Here is a 21,440-nt window from a genome sequence, read left to right as displayed (position 1 = left end):
CCTGGCAGGTGTAGCGACGTAAAAATGAGAAAGAGCCAACAGCACGCGGTGTTCCCAGGCGGTCACCCATCCAAGTACTAACCGCGCCCGATGTTGCTTAACTTCGGTGATCGGACGAGAACCGGTGTAGTCAACATGGTATGGCCGTTGGCGTCCTTATACTGTAGCCGCACCACGGAGGAAGCATTCGCCTCTTCTCCCAACACACGCAATCGCCGCTTTCCGTGGCACATTTGACGCAAAGCGCGTCTTTCCACCTCGAAGGTGGCGCGGAGTGCGCGCTCGCCTCGGCGTCTCATAGGCGACTGCCGAACGTAGGTGAGACGCACAACACAGCTGCTCGATGCACCGCCTGTCATTCGTTTGGTGCGTGCGGCCTCCGACACCCGCCTTGTTCCTGTTATCCGGCGCAGGGCTTGCGCGCGGCCGGGCGGCGGGGGGACTGCGCGGGGTGTTGCAGTGTCCTGCTGGACCGACGGAAGCTTTCTCACCTGCCTGACACACGCCGCGCTTCCAGATTTATGCGTAATTTGCGCGGTGCATTTGCATTCGCGCCTGTCCCCCCTCCCGTCCCGACTTGTCCCGACTTTGCTCGACTGCCGCTCGCTGCCGCTCGGGTCGCGGCCCATATGACAGCACAAGCACGAGAAACATCTGCGAGACGGGCGCGGGCCTGACCGGCGTGTCCGAGACGCCGTGGGCGGCCGTTCGGAGCTACTAGAGCAGCGCTGTGCCGTGCCATGGAAAGGTGCGAAACCAAGGACAGAAGACACAGAATTTTTGTTTACAAATTTGCACGTGTACACTGCTACAAAACAATAAGCCCGGACGTATTTCGGAACATTTCTGCCGCTTAATACTGTTTTGTTATTTCCAGAGACACTTTGGAAATCTTCCTTGGCACACGCTTCTTCAAACTGAGTTCCCTAATATCGTATCTTTTGTTTATTACAACAGATTTAAGTCATTGTGGAAACATCTTTGTCGCATCGGAAAGGTAGCGTGAAGAGACGGCTGGCAGGGCTGGCGACAAGAAAGCAAAATATGAAGACAGCCAGAGGTCCCAGGCAGTCGCCGATCCGAATACTAACGTTGTTGCTTAACTTGGGTGATGGCACGAGAACGGTTGTTTTTTTTTTATTTATTTATTTATTTAGTTACTTTTCGGAATTTAGCACTGCTGCGTAACAGTAGGCTCTGGCGCATTTCAAGAACACATCTGTCGATTGGTAGTGTTTTGTCATTTTCAACGAGTTCCTAGCACTCTTCCTTCGCGCATTCTTACTCAAACCGAGTTCATTACCGTAATTTCGTATCTTACGTTTAATACAGTACTTTAAAATGCTTGTGGAAGCATCTTTGTCGACACCTGAAAGTTATTATGAAAAGAGGCCTGGCAGGTGTAGCGACGTAAAAATGAGAAAGAGCCAACAGCACGCGGTGTTCCCAGGCGGTCACCCATCCAAGTACTAACCGCGCCCGATGTTGCTTAACTTCGGTGATCGGACGAGAACCGGTGTAGTCAACATGGTATGGCCGTTGGCGTCCTTATACTGTAGCCGCACCACGGAGGAAGCATTCGCCTCTTCTCCCAACACACGCAATCGCCGCTTTCCGTGGCACATTTGACGCAAAGCGCGTCTTTCCACCTCGAAGGTGGCGCGGAGTGCGCGCTCGCCTCGGCGTCTCATAGGCGACTGCCGAACGTAGGTGAGACGCACAACACAGCTGCTCGATGCACCGCCTGTCATTCGTTTGGTGCGTGCGGCCTCCGACACCCGCCTTGTTCCTGTTATCCGGCGCAGGGCTTGCGCGCGGCCGGGCGGCGGGGGGACTGCGCGGGGTGTTGCAGTGTCCTGCTGGACCGACGGAAGCTTTCTCACCTGCCTGACACACGCCGCGCTTCCAGATTTATGCGTAATTTGCGCGGTGCATTTGCATTCGCGCCTGTCCCCCCTCCCGTCCCGACTTGTCCCGACTTTGCTCGACTGCCGCTCGCTGCCGCTCGGGTCGCGGCCCATATGACAGCACAAGCACGAGAAACATCTGCGAGACGGGCGCGGGCCTGACCGGCGTGTCCGAGACGCCGTGGGCGGCCGTTCGGAGCTACTAGAGCAGCGCTGTGCCGTGCCATGGAAAGGTGCGAAACCAAGGACAGAAGACACAGAATTTTTGTTTACAAATTTGCACGTGTACACTGCTACAAAACAATAAGCCCGGACGTATTTCGGAACATTTCTGCCGCTTAATACTGTTTTGTTATTTCCAGAGACACTTTGGAAATCTTCCTTGGCACACGCTTCTTCAAACTGAGTTCCCTAATATCGTATCTTTTGTTTATTACAACAGATTTAAGTCATTGTGGAAACATCTTTGTCGCATCGGAAAGGTAGCGTGAAGAGACGGCTGGCAGGGCTGGCGACAAGAAAGCAAAATATGAAGACAGCCAGAGGTCCCAGGCAGTCGCCGATCCGAATACTAACGTTGTTGCTTAACTTGGGTGATGGCACGAGAACGGTTGTTTTTTTTTTATTTATTTATTTATTTAGTTACTTTTCGGAATTTAGCACTGCTGCGTAACAGTAGGCTCTGGCGCATTTCAAGAACACATCTGTCGATTGGTAGTGTTTTGTCATTTTCAACGAGTTCCTAGCACTCTTCCTTCGCGCATTCTTACTCAAACCGAGTTCATTACCGTAATTTCGTATCTTACGTTTAATACAGTACTTTAAAATGCTTGTGGAAGCATCTTTGTCGACACCTGAAAGTTATTATGAAAAGAGGCCTGGCAGGTGTAGCGACGTAAAAATGAGAAAGAGCCAACAGCACGCGGTGTTCCCAGGCGGTCACCCATCCAAGTACTAACCGCGCCCGATGTTGCTTAACTTCGGTGATCGGACGAGAACCGGTGTAGTCAACATGGTATGGCCGTTGGCGTCCTTATACTGTAGCCGCACCACGGAGGAAGCATTCGCCTCTTCTCCCAACACACGCAATCGCCGCTTTCCGTGGCACATTTGACGCAAAGCGCGTCTTTCCACCTCGAAGGTGGCGCGGAGTGCGCGCTCGCCTCGGCGTCTCATAGGCGACTGCCGAACGTAGGTGAGACGCACAACACAGCTGCTCGATGCACCGCCTGTCATTCGTTTGGTGCGTGCGGCCTCCGACACCCGCCTTGTTCCTGTTATCCGGCGCAGGGCTTGCGCGCGGCCGGGCGGCGGGGGGACTGCGCGGGGTGTTGCAGTGTCCTGCTGGACCGACGGAAGCTTTCTCACCTGCCTGACACACGCCGCGCTTCCAGATTTATGCGTAATTTGCGCGGTGCATTTGCATTCGCGCCTGTCCCCCCTCCCGTCCCGACTTGTCCCGACTTTGCTCGACTGCCGCTCGCTGCCGCTCGGGTCGCGGCCCATATGACAGCACAAGCACGAGAAACATCTGCGAGACGGGCGCGGGCCTGACCGGCGTGTCCGAGACGCCGTGGGCGGCCGTTCGGAGCTACTAGAGCAGCGCTGTGCCGTGCCATGGAAAGGTGCGAAACCAAGGACAGAAGACACAGAATTTTTGTTTACAAATTTGCACGTGTACACTGCTACAAAACAATAAGCCCGGACGTATTTCGGAACATTTCTGCCGCTTAATACTGTTTTGTTATTTCCAGAGACACTTTGGAAATCTTCCTTGGCACACGCTTCTTCAAACTGAGTTCCCTAATATCGTATCTTTTGTTTATTACAACAGATTTAAGTCATTGTGGAAACATCTTTGTCGCATCGGAAAGGTAGCGTGAAGAGACGGCTGGCAGGGCTGGCGACAAGAAAGCAAAATATGAAGACAGCCAGAGGTCCCAGGCAGTCGCCGATCCGAATACTAACGTTGTTGCTTAACTTGGGTGATGGCACGAGAACGGTTGTTTTTTTTTTATTTATTTATTTATTTAGTTACTTTTCGGAATTTAGCACTGCTGCGTAACAGTAGGCTCTGGCGCATTTCAAGAACACATCTGTCGATTGGTAGTGTTTTGTCATTTTCAACGAGTTCCTAGCACTCTTCCTTCGCGCATTCTTACTCAAACCGAGTTCATTACCGTAATTTCGTATCTTACGTTTAATACAGTACTTTAAAATGCTTGTGGAAGCATCTTTGTCGACACCTGAAAGTTATTATGAAAAGAGGCCTGGCAGGTGTAGCGACGTAAAAATGAGAAAGAGCCAACAGCACGCGGTGTTCCCAGGCGGTCACCCATCCAAGTACTAACCGCGCCCGATGTTGCTTAACTTCGGTGATCGGACGAGAACCGGTGTAGTCAACATGGTATGGCCGTTGGCGTCCTTATACTGTAGCCGCACCACGGAGGAAGCATTCGCCTCTTCTCCCAACACACGCAATCGCCGCTTTCCGTGGCACATTTGACGCAAAGCGCGTCTTTCCACCTCGAAGGTGGCGCGGAGTGCGCGCTCGCCTCGGCGTCTCATAGGCGACTGCCGAACGTAGGTGAGACGCACAACACAGCTGCTCGATGCACCGCCTGTCATTCGTTTGGTGCGTGCGGCCTCCGACACCCGCCTTGTTCCTGTTATCCGGCGCAGGGCTTGCGCGCGGCCGGGCGGCGGGGGGACTGCGCGGGGTGTTGCAGTGTCCTGCTGGACCGACGGAAGCTTTCTCACCTGCCTGACACACGCCGCGCTTCCAGATTTATGCGTAATTTGCGCGGTGCATTTGCATTCGCGCCTGTCCCCCCTCCCGTCCCGACTTGTCCCGACTTTGCTCGACTGCCGCTCGCTGCCGCTCGGGTCGCGGCCCATATGACAGCACAAGCACGAGAAACATCTGCGAGACGGGCGCGGGCCTGACCGGCGTGTCCGAGACGCCGTGGGCGGCCGTTCGGAGCTACTAGAGCAGCGCTGTGCCGTGCCATGGAAAGGTGCGAAACCAAGGACAGAAGACACAGAATTTTTGTTTACAAATTTGCACGTGTACACTGCTACAAAACAATAAGCCCGGACGTATTTCGGAACATTTCTGCCGCTTAATACTGTTTTGTTATTTCCAGAGACACTTTGGAAATCTTCCTTGGCACACGCTTCTTCAAACTGAGTTCCCTAATATCGTATCTTTTGTTTATTACAACAGATTTAAGTCATTGTGGAAACATCTTTGTCGCATCGGAAAGGTAGCGTGAAGAGACGGCTGGCAGGGCTGGCGACAAGAAAGCAAAATATGAAGACAGCCAGAGGTCCCAGGCAGTCGCCGATCCGAATACTAACGTTGTTGCTTAACTTGGGTGATGGCACGAGAACGGTTGTTTTTTTTTTATTTATTTATTTATTTAGTTACTTTTCGGAATTTAGCACTGCTGCGTAACAGTAGGCTCTGGCGCATTTCAAGAACACATCTGTCGATTGGTAGTGTTTTGTCATTTTCAACGAGTTCCTAGCACTCTTCCTTCGCGCATTCTTACTCAAACCGAGTTCATTACCGTAATTTCGTATCTTACGTTTAATACAGTACTTTAAAATGCTTGTGGAAGCATCTTTGTCGACACCTGAAAGTTATTATGAAAAGAGGCCTGGCAGGTGTAGCGACGTAAAAATGAGAAAGAGCCAACAGCACGCGGTGTTCCCAGGCGGTCACCCATCCAAGTACTAACCGCGCCCGATGTTGCTTAACTTCGGTGATCGGACGAGAACCGGTGTAGTCAACATGGTATGGCCGTTGGCGTCCTTATACTGTAGCCGCACCACGGAGGAAGCATTCGCCTCTTCTCCCAACACACGCAATCGCCGCTTTCCGTGGCACATTTGACGCAAAGCGCGTCTTTCCACCTCGAAGGTGGCGCGGAGTGCGCGCTCGCCTCGGCGTCTCATAGGCGACTGCCGAACGTAGGTGAGACGCACAACACAGCTGCTCGATGCACCGCCTGTCATTCGTTTGGTGCGTGCGGCCTCCGACACCCGCCTTGTTCCTGTTATCCGGCGCAGGGCTTGCGCGCGGCCGGGCGGCGGGGGGACTGCGCGGGGTGTTGCAGTGTCCTGCTGGACCGACGGAAGCTTTCTCACCTGCCTGACACACGCCGCGCTTCCAGATTTATGCGTAATTTGCGCGGTGCATTTGCATTCGCGCCTGTCCCCCCTCCCGTCCCGACTTGTCCCGACTTTGCTCGACTGCCGCTCGCTGCCGCTCGGGTCGCGGCCCATATGACAGCACAAGCACGAGAAACATCTGCGAGACGGGCGCGGGCCTGACCGGCGTGTCCGAGACGCCGTGGGCGGCCGTTCGGAGCTACTAGAGCAGCGCTGTGCCGTGCCATGGAAAGGTGCGAAACCAAGGACAGAAGACACAGAATTTTTGTTTACAAATTTGCACGTGTACACTGCTACAAAACAATAAGCCCGGACGTATTTCGGAACATTTCTGCCGCTTAATACTGTTTTGTTATTTCCAGAGACACTTTGGAAATCTTCCTTGGCACACGCTTCTTCAAACTGAGTTCCCTAATATCGTATCTTTTGTTTATTACAACAGATTTAAGTCATTGTGGAAACATCTTTGTCGCATCGGAAAGGTAGCGTGAAGAGACGGCTGGCAGGGCTGGCGACAAGAAAGCAAAATATGAAGACAGCCAGAGGTCCCAGGCAGTCGCCGATCCGAATACTAACGTTGTTGCTTAACTTGGGTGATGGCACGAGAACGGTTGTTTTTTTTTTATTTATTTATTTATTTAGTTACTTTTCGGAATTTAGCACTGCTGCGTAACAGTAGGCTCTGGCGCATTTCAAGAACACATCTGTCGATTGGTAGTGTTTTGTCATTTTCAACGAGTTCCTAGCACTCTTCCTTCGCGCATTCTTACTCAAACCGAGTTCATTACCGTAATTTCGTATCTTACGTTTAATACAGTACTTTAAAATGCTTGTGGAAGCATCTTTGTCGACACCTGAAAGTTATTATGAAAAGAGGCCTGGCAGGTGTAGCGACGTAAAAATGAGAAAGAGCCAACAGCACGCGGTGTTCCCAGGCGGTCACCCATCCAAGTACTAACCGCGCCCGATGTTGCTTAACTTCGGTGATCGGACGAGAACCGGTGTAGTCAACATGGTATGGCCGTTGGCGTCCTTATACTGTAGCCGCACCACGGAGGAAGCATTCGCCTCTTCTCCCAACACACGCAATCGCCGCTTTCCGTGGCACATTTGACGCAAAGCGCGTCTTTCCACCTCGAAGGTGGCGCGGAGTGCGCGCTCGCCTCGGCGTCTCATAGGCGACTGCCGAACGTAGGTGAGACGCACAACACAGCTGCTCGATGCACCGCCTGTCATTCGTTTGGTGCGTGCGGCCTCCGACACCCGCCTTGTTCCTGTTATCCGGCGCAGGGCTTGCGCGCGCGCCGGGCGGCGGGGGGACTGCGCGGGGTGTTGCAGTGTCCTGCTGGACCGACGGAAGCTTTCTCACCTGCCTGACACACGCCGCGCTTCCAGATTTATGCGTAATTTGCGCGGTGCATTTGCATTCGCGCCTGTCCCCCCTCCCGTCCCGACTTGTCCCGACTTTGCTCGACTGCCGCTCGCTGCCGCTCGGGTCGCGGCCCATATGACAGCACAAGCACGAGAAACATCTGCGAGACGGGCGCGGGCCTGACCGGCGTGTCCGAGACGCCGTGGGCGGCCGTTCGGAGCTACTAGAGCAGCGCTGTGCCGTGCCATGGAAAGGTGCGAAACCAAGGACAGAAGACACAGAATTTTTGTTTACAAATTTGCACGTGTACACTGCTACAAAACAATAAGCCCGGACGTATTTCGGAACATTTCTGCCGCTTAATACTGTTTTGTTATTTCCAGAGACACTTTGGAAATCTTCCTTGGCACACGCTTCTTCAAACTGAGTTCCCTAATATCGTATCTTTTGTTTATTACAACAGATTTAAGTCATTGTGGAAACATCTTTGTCGCATCGGAAAGGTAGCGTGAAGAGACGGCTGGCAGGGCTGGCGACAAGAAAGCAAAATATGAAGACAGCCAGAGGTCCCAGGCAGTCGCCGATCCGAATACTAACGTTGTTGCTTAACTTGGGTGATGGCACGAGAACGGTTGTTTTTTTTTTATTTATTTATTTATTTAGTTACTTTTCGGAATTTAGCACTGCTGCGTAACAGTAGGCTCTGGCGCATTTCAAGAACACATCTGTCGATTGGTAGTGTTTTGTCATTTTCAACGAGTTCCTAGCACTCTTCCTTCGCGCATTCTTACTCAAACCGAGTTCATTACCGTAATTTCGTATCTTACGTTTAATACAGTACTTTAAAATGCTTGTGGAAGCATCTTTGTCGACACCTGAAAGTTATTATGAAAAGAGGCCTGGCAGGTGTAGCGACGTAAAAATGAGAAAGAGCCAACAGCACGCGGTGTTCCCAGGCGGTCACCCATCCAAGTACTAACCGCGCCCGATGTTGCTTAACTTCGGTGATCGGACGAGAACCGGTGTAGTCAACATGGTATGGCCGTTGGCGTCCTTATACTGTAGCCGCACCACGGAGGAAGCATTCGCCTCTTCTCCCAACACACGCAATCGCCGCTTTCCGTGGCACATTTGACGCAAAGCGCGTCTTTCCACCTCGAAGGTGGCGCGGAGTGCGCGCTCGCCTCGGCGTCTCATAGGCGACTGCCGAACGTAGGTGAGACGCACAACACAGCTGCTCGATGCACCGCCTGTCATTCGTTTGGTGCGTGCGGCCTCCGACACCCGCCTTGTTCCTGTTATCCGGCGCAGGGCTTGCGCGCGGCCGGGCGGCGGGGGGACTGCGCGGGGTGTTGCAGTGTCCTGCTGGACCGACGGAAGCTTTCTCACCTGCCTGACACACGCCGCGCTTCCAGATTTATGCGTAATTTGCGCGGTGCATTTGCATTCGCGCCTGTCCCCCCTCCCGTCCCGACTTGTCCCGACTTTGCTCGACTGCCGCTCGCTGCCGCTCGGGTCGCGGCCCATATGACAGCACAAGCACGAGAAACATCTGCGAGACGGGCGCGGGCCTGACCGGCGTGTCCGAGACGCCGTGGGCGGCCGTTCGGAGCTACTAGAGCAGCGCTGTGCCGTGCCATGGAAAGGTGCGAAACCAAGGACAGAAGACACAGAATTTTTGTTTACAAATTTGCACGTGTACACTGCTACAAAACAATAAGCCCGGACGTATTTCGGAACATTTCTGCCGCTTAATACTGTTTTGTTATTTCCAGAGACACTTTGGAAATCTTCCTTGGCACACGCTTCTTCAAACTGAGTTCCCTAATATCGTATCTTTTGTTTATTACAACAGATTTAAGTCATTGTGGAAACATCTTTGTCGCATCGGAAAGGTAGCGTGAAGAGACGGCTGGCAGGGCTGGCGACAAGAAAGCAAAATATGAAGACAGCCAGAGGTCCCAGGCAGTCGCCGATCCGAATACTAACGTTGTTGCTTAACTTGGGTGATGGCACGAGAACGGTTGTTTTTTTTTTATTTATTTATTTATTTAGTTACTTTTCGGAATTTAGCACTGCTGCGTAACAGTAGGCTCTGGCGCATTTCAAGAACACATCTGTCGATTGGTAGTGTTTTGTCATTTTCAACGAGTTCCTAGCACTCTTCCTTCGCGCATTCTTACTCAAACCGAGTTCATTACCGTAATTTCGTATCTTACGTTTAATACAGTACTTTAAAATGCTTGTGGAAGCATCTTTGTCGACACCTGAAAGTTATTATGAAAAGAGGCCTGGCAGGTGTAGCGACGTAAAAATGAGAAAGAGCCAACAGCACGCGGTGTTCCCAGGCGGTCACCCATCCAAGTACTAACCGCGCCCGATGTTGCTTAACTTCGGTGATCGGACGAGAACCGGTGTAGTCAACATGGTATGGCCGTTGGCGTCCTTATACTGTAGCCGCACCACGGAGGAAGCATTCGCCTCTTCTCCCAACACACGCAATCGCCGCTTTCCGTGGCACATTTGACGCAAAGCGCGTCTTTCCACCTCGAAGGTGGCGCGGAGTGCGCGCTCGCCTCGGCGTCTCATAGGCGACTGCCGAACGTAGGTGAGACGCACAACACAGCTGCTCGATGCACCGCCTGTCATTCGTTTGGTGCGTGCGGCCTCCGACACCCGCCTTGTTCCTGTTATCCGGCGCAGGGCTTGCGCGCGGCCGGGCGGCGGGGGGACTGCGCGGGGTGTTGCAGTGTCCTGCTGGACCGACGGAAGCTTTCTCACCTGCCTGACACACGCCGCGCTTCCAGATTTATGCGTAATTTGCGCGGTGCATTTGCATTCGCGCCTGTCCCCCCTCCCGTCCCGACTTGTCCCGACTTTGCTCGACTGCCGCTCGCTGCCGCTCGGGTCGCGGCCCATATGACAGCACAAGCACGAGAAACATCTGCGAGACGGGCGCGGGCCTGACCGGCGTGTCCGAGACGCCGTGGGCGGCCGTTCGGAGCTACTAGAGCAGCGCTGTGCCGTGCCATGGAAAGGTGCGAAACCAAGGACAGAAGACACAGAATTTTTGTTTACAAATTTGCACGTGTACACTGCTACAAAACAATAAGCCCGGACGTATTTCGGAACATTTCTGCCGCTTAATACTGTTTTGTTATTTCCAGAGACACTTTGGAAATCTTCCTTGGCACACGCTTCTTCAAACTGAGTTCCCTAATATCGTATCTTTTGTTTATTACAACAGATTTAAGTCATTGTGGAAACATCTTTGTCGCATCGGAAAGGTAGCGTGAAGAGACGGCTGGCAGGGCTGGCGACAAGAAAGCAAAATATGAAGACAGCCAGAGGTCCCAGGCAGTCGCCGATCCGAATACTAACGTTGTTGCTTAACTTGGGTGATGGCACGAGAACGGTTGTTTTTTTTTTATTTATTTATTTATTTAGTTACTTTTCGGAATTTAGCACTGCTGCGTAACAGTAGGCTCTGGCGCATTTCAAGAACACATCTGTCGATTGGTAGTGTTTTGTCATTTTCAACGAGTTCCTAGCACTCTTCCTTCGCGCATTCTTACTCAAACCGAGTTCATTACCGTAATTTCGTATCTTACGTTTAATACAGTACTTTAAAATGCTTGTGGAAGCATCTTTGTCGACACCTGAAAGTTATTATGAAAAGAGGCCTGGCAGGTGTAGCGACGTAAAAATGAGAAAGAGCCAACAGCACGCGGTGTTCCCAGGCGGTCACCCATCCAAGTACTAACCGCGCCCGATGTTGCTTAACTTCGGTGATCGGACGAGAACCGGTGTAGTCAACATGGTATGGCCGTTGGCGTCCTTATACTGTAGCCGCACCACGGAGGAAGCATTCGCCTCTTCTCCCAACACACGCAATCGCCGCTTTCCGTGGCACATTTGACGCAAAGCGCGTCTTTCCACCTCGAAGGTGGCGCGGAGTGCGCGCTCGCCTCGGCGTCTCATAGGCGACTGCCGAACGTAGGTGAGACGCACAACACAGCTGCTCGATGCACCGCCTGTCATTCGTTTGGTGCGTGCGGCCTCCGACACCCGCCTTGTTCCTGTTATCCGGCGCAGGGCTTGCGCGCGGCCGGGCGGCGGGGGGACTGCGCGGGGTGTTGCAGTGTCCTGCTGGACCGACGGAAGCTTTCTCACCTGCCTGACACACGCCGCGCTTCCAGATTTATGCGTAATTTGCGCGGTGCATTTGCATTCGCGCCTGTCCCCCCTCCCGTCCCGACTTGTCCCGACTTTGCTCGACTGCCGCTCGCTGCCGCTCGGGTCGCGGCCCATATGACAGCACAAGCACGAGAAACATCTGCGAGACGGGCGCGGGCCTGACCGGCGTGTCCGAGACGCCGTGGGCGGCCGTTCGGAGCTACTAGAGCAGCGCTGTGCCGTGCCATGGAAAGGTGCGAAACCAAGGACAGAAGACACAGAATTTTTGTTTACAAATTTGCACGTGTACACTGCTACAAAACAATAAGCCCGGACGTATTTCGGAACATTTCTGCCGCTTAATACTGTTTTGTTATTTCCAGAGACACTTTGGAAATCTTCCTTGGCACACGCTTCTTCAAACTGAGTTCCCTAATATCGTATCTTTTGTTTATTACAACAGATTTAAGTCATTGTGGAAACATCTTTGTCGCATCGGAAAGGTAGCGTGAAGAGACGGCTGGCAGGGCTGGCGACAAGAAAGCAAAATATGAAGACAGCCAGAGGTCCCAGGCAGTCGCCGATCCGAATACTAACGTTGTTGCTTAACTTGGGTGATGGCACGAGAACGGTTGTTTTTTTTTTATTTATTTATTTATTTAGTTACTTTTCGGAATTTAGCACTGCTGCGTAACAGTAGGCTCTGGCGCATTTCAAGAACACATCTGTCGATTGGTAGTGTTTTGTCATTTTCAACGAGTTCCTAGCACTCTTCCTTCGCGCATTCTTACTCAAACCGAGTTCATTACCGTAATTTCGTATCTTACGTTTAATACAGTACTTTAAAATGCTTGTGGAAGCATCTTTGTCGACACCTGAAAGTTATTATGAAAAGAGGCCTGGCAGGTGTAGCGACGTAAAAATGAGAAAGAGCCAACAGCACGCGGTGTTCCCAGGCGGTCACCCATCCAAGTACTAACCGCGCCCGATGTTGCTTAACTTCGGTGATCGGACGAGAACCGGTGTAGTCAACATGGTATGGCCGTTGGCGTCCTTATACTGTAGCCGCACCACGGAGGAAGCATTCGCCTCTTCTCCCAACACACGCAATCGCCGCTTTCCGTGGCACATTTGACGCAAAGCGCGTCTTTCCACCTCGAAGGTGGCGCGGAGTGCGCGCTCGCCTCGGCGTCTCATAGGCGACTGCCGAACGTAGGTGAGACGCACAACACAGCTGCTCGATGCACCGCCTGTCATTCGTTTGGTGCGTGCGGCCTCCGACACCCGCCTTGTTCCTGTTATCCGGCGCAGGGCTTGCGCGCGGCCGGGCGGCGGGGGGACTGCGCGGGGTGTTGCAGTGTCCTGCTGGACCGACGGAAGCTTTCTCACCTGCCTGACACACGCCGCGCTTCCAGATTTATGCGTAATTTGCGCGGTGCATTTGCATTCGCGCCTGTCCCCCCTCCCGTCCCGACTTGTCCCGACTTTGCTCGACTGCCGCTCGCTGCCGCTCGGGTCGCGGCCCATATGACAGCACAAGCACGAGAAACATCTGCGAGACGGGCGCGGGCCTGACCGGCGTGTCCGAGACGCCGTGGGCGGCCGTTCGGAGCTACTAGAGCAGCGCTGTGCCGTGCCATGGAAAGGTGCGAAACCAAGGACAGAAGACACAGAATTTTTGTTTACAAATTTGCACGTGTACACTGCTACAAAACAATAAGCCCGGACGTATTTCGGAACATTTCTGCCGCTTAATACTGTTTTGTTATTTCCAGAGACACTTTGGAAATCTTCCTTGGCACACGCTTCTTCAAACTGAGTTCCCTAATATCGTATCTTTTGTTTATTACAACAGATTTAAGTCATTGTGGAAACATCTTTGTCGCATCGGAAAGGTAGCGTGAAGAGACGGCTGGCAGGGCTGGCGACAAGAAAGCAAAATATGAAGACAGCCAGAGGTCCCAGGCAGTCGCCGATCCGAATACTAACGTTGTTGCTTAACTTGGGTGATGGCACGAGAACGGTTGTTTTTTTTTTATTTATTTATTTATTTAGTTACTTTTCGGAATTTAGCACTGCTGCGTAACAGTAGGCTCTGGCGCATTTCAAGAACACATCTGTCGATTGGTAGTGTTTTGTCATTTTCAACGAGTTCCTAGCACTCTTCCTTCGCGCATTCTTACTCAAACCGAGTTCATTACCGTAATTTCGTATCTTACGTTTAATACAGTACTTTAAAATGCTTGTGGAAGCATCTTTGTCGACACCTGAAAGTTATTATGAAAAGAGGCCTGGCAGGTGTAGCGACGTAAAAATGAGAAAGAGCCAACAGCACGCGGTGTTCCCAGGCGGTCACCCATCCAAGTACTAACCGCGCCCGATGTTGCTTAACTTCGGTGATCGGACGAGAACCGGTGTAGTCAACATGGTATGGCCGTTGGCGTCCTTATACTGTAGCCGCACCACGGAGGAAGCATTCGCCTCTTCTCCCAACACACGCAATCGCCGCTTTCCGTGGCACATTTGACGCAAAGCGCGTCTTTCCACCTCGAAGGTGGCGCGGAGTGCGCGCTCGCCTCGGCGTCTCATAGGCGACTGCCGAACGTAGGTGAGACGCACAACACAGCTGCTCGATGCACCGCCTGTCATTCGTTTGGTGCGTGCGGCCTCCGACACCCGCCTTGTTCCTGTTATCCGGCGCAGGGCTTGCGCGCGGCCGGGCGGCGGGGGGACTGCGCGGGGTGTTGCAGTGTCCTGCTGGACCGACGGAAGCTTTCTCACCTGCCTGACACACGCCGCGCTTCCAGATTTATGCGTAATTTGCGCGGTGCATTTGCATTCGCGCCTGTCCCCCCTCCCGTCCCGACTTGTCCCGACTTTGCTCGACTGCCGCTCGCTGCCGCTCGGGTCGCGGCCCATATGACAGCACAAGCACGAGAAACATCTGCGAGACGGGCGCGGGCCTGACCGGCGTGTCCGAGACGCCGTGGGCGGCCGTTCGGAGCTACTAGAGCAGCGCTGTGCCGTGCCATGGAAAGGTGCGAAACCAAGGACAGAAGACACAGAATTTTTGTTTACAAATTTGCACGTGTACACTGCTACAAAACAATAAGCCCGGACGTATTTCGGAACATTTCTGCCGCTTAATACTGTTTTGTTATTTCCAGAGACACTTTGGAAATCTTCCTTGGCACACGCTTCTTCAAACTGAGTTCCCTAATATCGTATCTTTTGTTTATTACAACAGATTTAAGTCATTGTGGAAACATCTTTGTCGCATCGGAAAGGTAGCGTGAAGAGACGGCTGGCAGGGCTGGCGACAAGAAAGCAAAATATGAAGACAGCCAGAGGTCCCAGGCAGTCGCCGATCCGAATACTAACGTTGTTGCTTAACTTGGGTGATGGCACGAGAACGGTTGTTTTTTTTTTTATTTATTTATTTATTTAGTTACTTTTCGGAATTTAGCACTGCTGCGTAACAGTAGGCTCTGGCGCATTTCAAGAACACATCTGTCGATTGGTAGTGTTTTGTCATTTTCAACGAGTTCCTAGCACTCTTCCTTCGCGCATTCTTACTCAAACCGAGTTCATTACCGTAATTTCGTATCTTACGTTTAATACAGTACTTTAAAATGCTTGTGGAAGCATCTTTGTCGACACCTGAAAGTTATTATGAAAAGAGGCCTGGCAGGTGTAGCGACGTAAAAATGAGAAAGAGCCAACAGCACGCGGTGTTCCCAGGCGGTCACCCATCCAAGTACTAACCGCGCCCGATGTTGCTTAACTTCGGTGATCGGACGAGAACCGGTGTAGTCAACATGGTATGGCCGTTGGCGTCCTTATACTGTAGCCGCACCACGGAGGAAGCATTCGCCTCTTCTCCCAACACACGCAATCGCCGCTTTCCGTGGCACATTTGACGCAAAGCGCGTCTTTCCACCTCGAAGGTGGCGCGGAGTGCGCGCTCGCCTCGGCGTCTCATAGGCGACTGCCGAACGTAGGTGAGACGCACAACACAGCTGCTCGATGCACCGCCTGTCATTCGTTTGGTGCGTGCGGCCTCCGACACCCGCCTTGTTCCTGTTATCCGGCGCAGGGCTTGCGCGCGGCCGGGCGGCGGGGGGACTGCGCGGGGTGTTGCAGTGTCCTGCTGGACCGACGGAAGCTTTCTCACCTGCCTGACACACGCCGCGCTTCCAGATTTATGCGTAATTTGCGCGGTGCATTTGCATTCGCGCCTGTCCCCCCTCCCGTCCCGACTTGTCCCGACTTTGCTCGACTGCCGCTCGCTGCCGCTCGGGTCGCGGCCCATATGACAGCACAAGCACGAGAAACATCTGCGAGACGGGCGCGGGCCTGACCGGCGTGTCCGAGACGCCGTGGGCGGCCGTTCGGAGCTACTAGAGCAGCGCTGTGCCGTGCCATGGAAAGGTGCGAAACCAAGGACAGAAGACACAGAATTTTTGTTTACAAATTTGCACGTGTACACTGCTACAAAACAATAAGCCCGGACGTATTTCGGAACATTTCTGCCGCTTAATACTGTTTTGTTATTTCCAGAGACACTTTGGAAATCTTCCTTGGCACACGCTTCTTCAAACTGAGTTCCCTAATATCGTATCTTTTGTTTATTACAACAGATTTAAGTCATTGTGGAAACATCTTTGTCGCATCGGAAAGGTAGCGTGAAGAGACGGCTGGCAGGGCTGGCGACAAGAAAGCAAAATATGAAGACAGCCAGAGGTCCCAGGCAGTCGCCGATCCGAATACTAACGTTGTTGCTTAACTTGGGTGATGGCACGAGAACGGTTGTTTTTTTTTTATTTATTTATTTATTTAGTTACTTTTCGGAATTTAGCACTGCTGCGTAACAGTAGGCTCTGGCGCATTTCAAGAACACATCTGTCGATTGGTAGTGTTTTGTCATTTTCAACGAGTTCCTAGCACTCTTCCTTCGCGCATTCTTACTCAAACCGAGTTCATTACCGTAATTTCGTATCTTACGTTTAATACAGTACTTTAAAATGCTTGTGGAAGCATCTTTGTCGACACCTGAAAGTTATTATGAAAAGAGGCCTGGCAGGTGTAGCGACGTAAAAATGAGAAAGAGCCAACAGCACGCGGTGTTCCCAGGCGGTCACCCATCCAAGTACTAACCGCGCCCGATGTTGCTTAACTTCGGTGATCGGACGAGAACCGGTGTAGTCAACATGGTATGGCCGTTGGCGTCCTTATACTGTAGCCGCACCACGGAGGAAGCATTCGCCTCTTCTCCCAACACACGCAATCGCCGCTTTCCGTGGCACATTTGACGCAAAGCGCGTCTTTCCACCTCGAAGGTGGCGCGGAGTGCGCGCTCGCCTCGGCGTCTCATAGGCGACTGCCGAACGTAGGTGAGACGCACAACACAGCTGCTCGATGCACCGCCTGTCATTCGTTTGGTGCGTGCGGCCTCCGACACCCGCCTTGTTCCTGTTATCCGGCGCAGGGCTTGCGCGCGGCCGGGCGGCGGGGGGACTGCGCGGGGTGTTGCAGTGTCCTGCTGGACCGACGGAAGCTTTCTCACCTGCCTGACACACGCCGCGCTTCCAGATTTATGCGTAATTTGCGCGGTGCATTTGCATTCGCGCCTGTCCCCCCTCCCGTCCCGACTTGTCCCGACTTTGCTCGACTGCCGCTCGCTGCCGCTCGGGTCGCGGCCCATATGACAGCACAAGCACGAGAAACATCTGCGAGACGGGCGCGGGCCTGACCGGCGTGTCCGAGACGCCGTGGGCGGCCGTTCGGAGCTACTAGAGCAGCGCTGTGCCGTGCCATGGAAAGGTGCGAAACCAAGGACAGAAGACACAGAATTTTTGTTTACAAATTTGCACGTGTACACTGCTACAAAACAATAAGCCCGGACGTATTTCGGAACATTTCTGCCGCTTAATACTGTTTTGTTATTTCCAGAGACACTTTGGAAATCTTCCTTGGCACACGCTTCTTCAAACTGAGTTCCCTAATATCGTATCTTTTGTTTATTACAACAGATTTAAGTCATTGTGGAAACATCTTTGTCGCATCGGAAAGGTAGCGTGAAGAGACGGCTGGCAGGGCTGGCGACAAGAAAGCAAAATATGAAGACAGCCAGAGGTCCCAGGCAGTCGCCGATCCGAATACTAACGTTGTTGCTTAACTTGGGTGATGGCACGAGAACGGTTGTTTTTTTTTTATTTATTTATTTATTTAGTTACTTTTCGGAATTTAGCACTGCTGCGTAACAGTAGGCTCTGGCGCATTTCAAGAACACATCTGTCGATTGGTAGTGTTTTGTCATTTTCAACGAGTTCCTAGCACTCTTCCTTCGCGCATTCTTACTCAAACCGAGTTCATTACCGTAATTTCGTATCTTACGTTTAATACAGTACTTTAAAATGCTTGTGGAAGCATCTTTGTCGACACCTGAAAGTTATTATGAAAAGAGGCCTGGCAGGTGTAGCGACGTAAAAATGAGAAAGAGCCAACAGCACGCGGTGTTCCCAGGCGGTCACCCATCCAAGTACTAACCGCGCCCGATGTTGCTTAACTTCGGTGATCGGACGAGAACCGGTGTAGTCAACATGGTATGGCCGTTGGCGTCCTTATACTGTAGCCGCACCACGGAGGAAGCATTCGCCTCTTCTCCCAACACACGCAATCGCCGCTTTCCGTGGCACATTTGACGCAAAGCGCGTCTTTCCACCTCGAAGGTGGCGCGGAGTGCGCGCTCGCCTCGGCGTCTCATAGGCGACTGCCGAACGTAGGTGAGACGCACAACACAGCTGCTCGATGCACCGCCTGTCATTCGTTTGGTGCGTGCGGCCTCCGACACCCGCCTTGTTCCTGTTATCCGGCGCAGGGCTTGCGCGCGGCCGGGCGGCGGGGGGACTGCGCGGGGTGTTGCAGTGTCCTGCTGGACCGACGGAAGCTTTCTCACCTGCCTGACACACGCCGCGCTTCCAGATTTATGCGTAATTTGCGCGGTGCATTTGCATTCGCGCCTGTCCCCCCTCCCGTCCCGACTTGTCCCGACTTTGCTCGACTGCCGCTCGCTGCCGCTCGGGTCGCGGCCCATATGACAGCACAAGCACGAGAAACATCTGCGAGACGGGCGCGGGCCTGACCGGCGTGTCCGAGACGCCGTGGGCGGCCGTTCGGAGCTACTAGAGCAGCGCTGTGCCGTGCCATGGAAAGGTGCGAAACCAAGGACAGAAGACACAGAATTTTTGTTTACAAATTTGCACGTGTACACTGCTACAAAACAATAAGCCCGGACGTATTTCGGAACATTTCTGCCGCTTAATACTGTTTTGTTATTTCCAGAGACACTTTGGAAATCTTCCTTGGCACACGCTTCTTCAAACTGAGTTCCCTAATATCGTATCTTTTGTTTATTACAACAGATTTAAGTCATTGTGGAAACATCTTTGTCGCATCGGAAAGGTAGCGTGAAGAGACGGCTGGCAGGGCTGGCGACAAGAAAGCAAAATATGAAGACAGCCAGAGGTCCCAGGCAGTCGCCGATCCGAATACTAACGTTGTTGCTTAACTTGGGTGATGGCACGAGAACGGTTGTTTTTTTTTTTATTTATTTATTTATTTAGTTACTTTTCGGAATTTAGCACTGCTGCGTAACAGTAGGCTCTGGCGCATTTCAAGAACACATCTGTCGATTGGTAGTGTTTTGTCATTTTCAACGAGTTCCTAGCACTCTTCCTTCGCGCATTCTTACTCAAACCGAGTTCATTACCGTAATTTCGTATCTTACGTTTAATACAGTACTTTAAAATGCTTGTGGAAGCATCTTTGTCGACACCTGAAAGTTATTATGAAAAGAGGCCTGGCAGGTGTAGCGACGTAAAAATGAGAAAGAGCCAACAGCACGCGGTGTTCCCAGGCGGTCACCCATCCAAGTACTAACCGCGCCCGATGTTGCTTAACTTCGGTGATCGGACGAGAACCGGTGTAGTCAACATGGTATGGCCGTTGGCGTCCTTATACTGTAGCCGCACCACGGAGGAAGCATTCGCCTCTTCTCCCAACACACGCAATCGCCGCTTTCCGTGGCACATTTGACGCAAAGCGCGTCTTTCCACCTCGAAGGTGGCGCGGAGTGCGCGCTCGCCTCGGCGTCTCATAGGCGACTGCCGAACGTAGGTGAGACGCACAACACAGCTGCTCGATGCACCGCCTGTCATTCGTTTGGTGCGTGCGGCCTCCGACACCCGCCTTGTTCCTGTTATCCGGCGCAGGGCTTGCGCGCGGCCGGGCGGCGGGGGGACTGCGCGGGGTGTTGCAGTGTCCTGCTGGACCGACGGAAGCTTTCTCACCTGCCTGACACACGCCGCGCTTCCAGATTTATGCGTAATTTGCGCGGTGCATTTGCATTCGCGCCTGTCCCCCCTCCCGTCCCGACTTGTCCCGACTTTGCTCGACTGCCGCTCGCTGCCGCTCGGGTCGCGGCCCATATGACAGCACAAGCACGAGAAACATCTGCGAGACGGGCGCGGGCCTGACCGGCGTGTCCGAGACGCCGTGGGCGGCCGTTCGGAGCTACTAGAGCAGCGCTGTGCCGTGCCATGGAAAGGTGCGAAACCAAGGACAGAAGACACAGAATTTTTGTTTACAAATTTGCACGTGTACACTGCTACAAAACAATAAGCCCGGACGTATTTCGGAACATTTCTGCCGCTTAATACTGTTTTGTTATTTCCAGAGACACTTTGGAAATCTTCCTTGGCACACGCTTCTTCAAACTGAGTTCCCTAATATCGTATCTTTTGTTTATTACAACAGATTTAAGTCATTGTGGAAACATCTTTGTCGCATCGGAAAGGTAGCGTGAAGAGACGGCTGGCAGGGCTGGCGACAAGAAAGCAAAATATGAAGACAGCCAGAGGTCCCAGGCAGTCGCCGATCCGAATACTAACGTTGTTGCTTAACTTGGGTGATGGCACGAGAACGGTTGTTTTTTTTTTATTTATTTATTTATTTAGTTACTTTTCGGAATTTAGCACTGCTGCGTAACAGTAGGCTCTGGCGCATTTCAAGAACACATCTGTCGATTGGTAGTGTTTTGTCATTTTCAACGAGTTCCTAGCACTCTTCCTTCGCGCATTCTTACTCAAACCGAGTTCATTACCGTAATTTCGTATCTTACGTTTAATACAGTACTTTAAAATGCTTGTGGAAGCATCTTTGTCGACACCTGAAAGTTATTATGAAAAGAGGCCTGGCAGGTGTAGCGACGTAAAAATGAGAAAGAGCCAACAGCACGCGGTGTTCCCAGGCGGTCACCCATCCAAGTACTAACCGCGCCCGATGTTGCTTAACTTCGGTGATCGGACGAGAACCGGTGTAGTCAACATGGTATGGCCGTTGGCGTCCTTATACTGTAGCCGCACCACGGAGGAAGCATTCGCCTCTTCTCCCAACACACGCAATCGCCGCTTTCCGTGGCACATTTGACGCAAAGCGCGTCTTTCCACCTCGAAGGTGGCGCGGAGTGCGCGCTCGCCTCGGCGTCTCATAGGCGACTGCCGAACGTAGGTGAGACGCACAACACAGCTGCTCGATGCACCGCCTGTCATTCGTTTGGTGCGTGCGGCCTCCGACACCCGCCTTGTTCCTGTTATCCGGCGCAGGGCTTGCGCGCGGCCGGGCGGCGGGGGGACTGCGCGGGGTGTTGCAGTGTCCTGCTGGACCGACGGAAGCTTTCTCACCTGCCTGACACACGCCGCGCTTCCAGATTTATGCGTAATTTGCGCGGTGCATTTGCATTCGCGCCT

At 52.7% G+C, this 21,440-nt stretch overlaps 16 non-coding genes across 16 annotated transcripts; all 16 read right to left on the bottom strand.

The window, feature by feature from the left end:
* Window positions 1-33: 33 nt before the first annotated feature.
* On the bottom strand, window positions 34-152 carry LOC126149939 (5S ribosomal RNA). Its single transcript, XR_007531195.1, has one exon. It is a non-coding gene; the product is annotated as a 5S ribosomal RNA (ribosomal RNA).
* A 1,273-nt stretch (window positions 153-1,425) lies between these two features.
* LOC126149937 (5S ribosomal RNA) lies at window positions 1,426-1,544 on the bottom strand. Its single transcript, XR_007531193.1, has one exon. It is a non-coding gene; the product is annotated as a 5S ribosomal RNA (ribosomal RNA).
* Window positions 1,545-2,817: 1,273 nt separating this feature from the next.
* LOC126149936 (5S ribosomal RNA) lies at window positions 2,818-2,936 on the bottom strand. Its single transcript, XR_007531192.1, has one exon. It is a non-coding gene; the product is annotated as a 5S ribosomal RNA (ribosomal RNA).
* A 1,273-nt stretch (window positions 2,937-4,209) lies between these two features.
* Window positions 4,210-4,328, bottom strand: LOC126149935 (5S ribosomal RNA). The gene has a single exon (XR_007531191.1). It is a non-coding gene; the product is annotated as a 5S ribosomal RNA (ribosomal RNA).
* Window positions 4,329-5,601: 1,273 nt separating this feature from the next.
* Window positions 5,602-5,720, bottom strand: LOC126149934 (5S ribosomal RNA). The gene has a single exon (XR_007531190.1). It is a non-coding gene; the product is annotated as a 5S ribosomal RNA (ribosomal RNA).
* Window positions 5,721-6,993: 1,273 nt separating this feature from the next.
* On the bottom strand, window positions 6,994-7,112 carry LOC126149933 (5S ribosomal RNA). Its single transcript, XR_007531189.1, has one exon. It is a non-coding gene; the product is annotated as a 5S ribosomal RNA (ribosomal RNA).
* Window positions 7,113-8,386: 1,274 nt separating this feature from the next.
* LOC126149932 (5S ribosomal RNA) lies at window positions 8,387-8,505 on the bottom strand. The gene has a single exon (XR_007531188.1). It is a non-coding gene; the product is annotated as a 5S ribosomal RNA (ribosomal RNA).
* A 1,273-nt stretch (window positions 8,506-9,778) lies between these two features.
* LOC126149930 (5S ribosomal RNA) lies at window positions 9,779-9,897 on the bottom strand. The gene has a single exon (XR_007531187.1). It is a non-coding gene; the product is annotated as a 5S ribosomal RNA (ribosomal RNA).
* Window positions 9,898-11,170: 1,273 nt separating this feature from the next.
* On the bottom strand, window positions 11,171-11,289 carry LOC126149929 (5S ribosomal RNA). The gene has a single exon (XR_007531186.1). It is a non-coding gene; the product is annotated as a 5S ribosomal RNA (ribosomal RNA).
* A 1,273-nt stretch (window positions 11,290-12,562) lies between these two features.
* LOC126149928 (5S ribosomal RNA) lies at window positions 12,563-12,681 on the bottom strand. Its single transcript, XR_007531185.1, has one exon. It is a non-coding gene; the product is annotated as a 5S ribosomal RNA (ribosomal RNA).
* Window positions 12,682-13,954: 1,273 nt separating this feature from the next.
* Window positions 13,955-14,073, bottom strand: LOC126149927 (5S ribosomal RNA). The gene has a single exon (XR_007531184.1). It is a non-coding gene; the product is annotated as a 5S ribosomal RNA (ribosomal RNA).
* A 1,274-nt stretch (window positions 14,074-15,347) lies between these two features.
* LOC126149948 (5S ribosomal RNA) lies at window positions 15,348-15,466 on the bottom strand. Its single transcript, XR_007531203.1, has one exon. It is a non-coding gene; the product is annotated as a 5S ribosomal RNA (ribosomal RNA).
* A 1,273-nt stretch (window positions 15,467-16,739) lies between these two features.
* On the bottom strand, window positions 16,740-16,858 carry LOC126149946 (5S ribosomal RNA). The gene has a single exon (XR_007531202.1). It is a non-coding gene; the product is annotated as a 5S ribosomal RNA (ribosomal RNA).
* Window positions 16,859-18,131: 1,273 nt separating this feature from the next.
* LOC126149945 (5S ribosomal RNA) lies at window positions 18,132-18,250 on the bottom strand. Its single transcript, XR_007531201.1, has one exon. It is a non-coding gene; the product is annotated as a 5S ribosomal RNA (ribosomal RNA).
* A 1,274-nt stretch (window positions 18,251-19,524) lies between these two features.
* Window positions 19,525-19,643, bottom strand: LOC126149938 (5S ribosomal RNA). Its single transcript, XR_007531194.1, has one exon. It is a non-coding gene; the product is annotated as a 5S ribosomal RNA (ribosomal RNA).
* Window positions 19,644-20,916: 1,273 nt separating this feature from the next.
* Window positions 20,917-21,035, bottom strand: LOC126149926 (5S ribosomal RNA). Its single transcript, XR_007531183.1, has one exon. It is a non-coding gene; the product is annotated as a 5S ribosomal RNA (ribosomal RNA).
* Window positions 21,036-21,440: the final 405 nt, after the last annotated feature.

Source organism: Schistocerca cancellata, unplaced genomic scaffold (assembly GCF_023864275.1).
Source record: "Schistocerca cancellata isolate TAMUIC-IGC-003103 unplaced genomic scaffold, iqSchCanc2.1 HiC_scaffold_958, whole genome shotgun sequence".
NCBI classification, from domain to species: Eukaryota; Metazoa; Arthropoda; class Insecta; order Orthoptera; family Acrididae; genus Schistocerca; species Schistocerca cancellata.
Note: the sequence above shows the minus strand (reverse complement) of the source record. Positions and strands in the feature narration are given on the sequence as shown.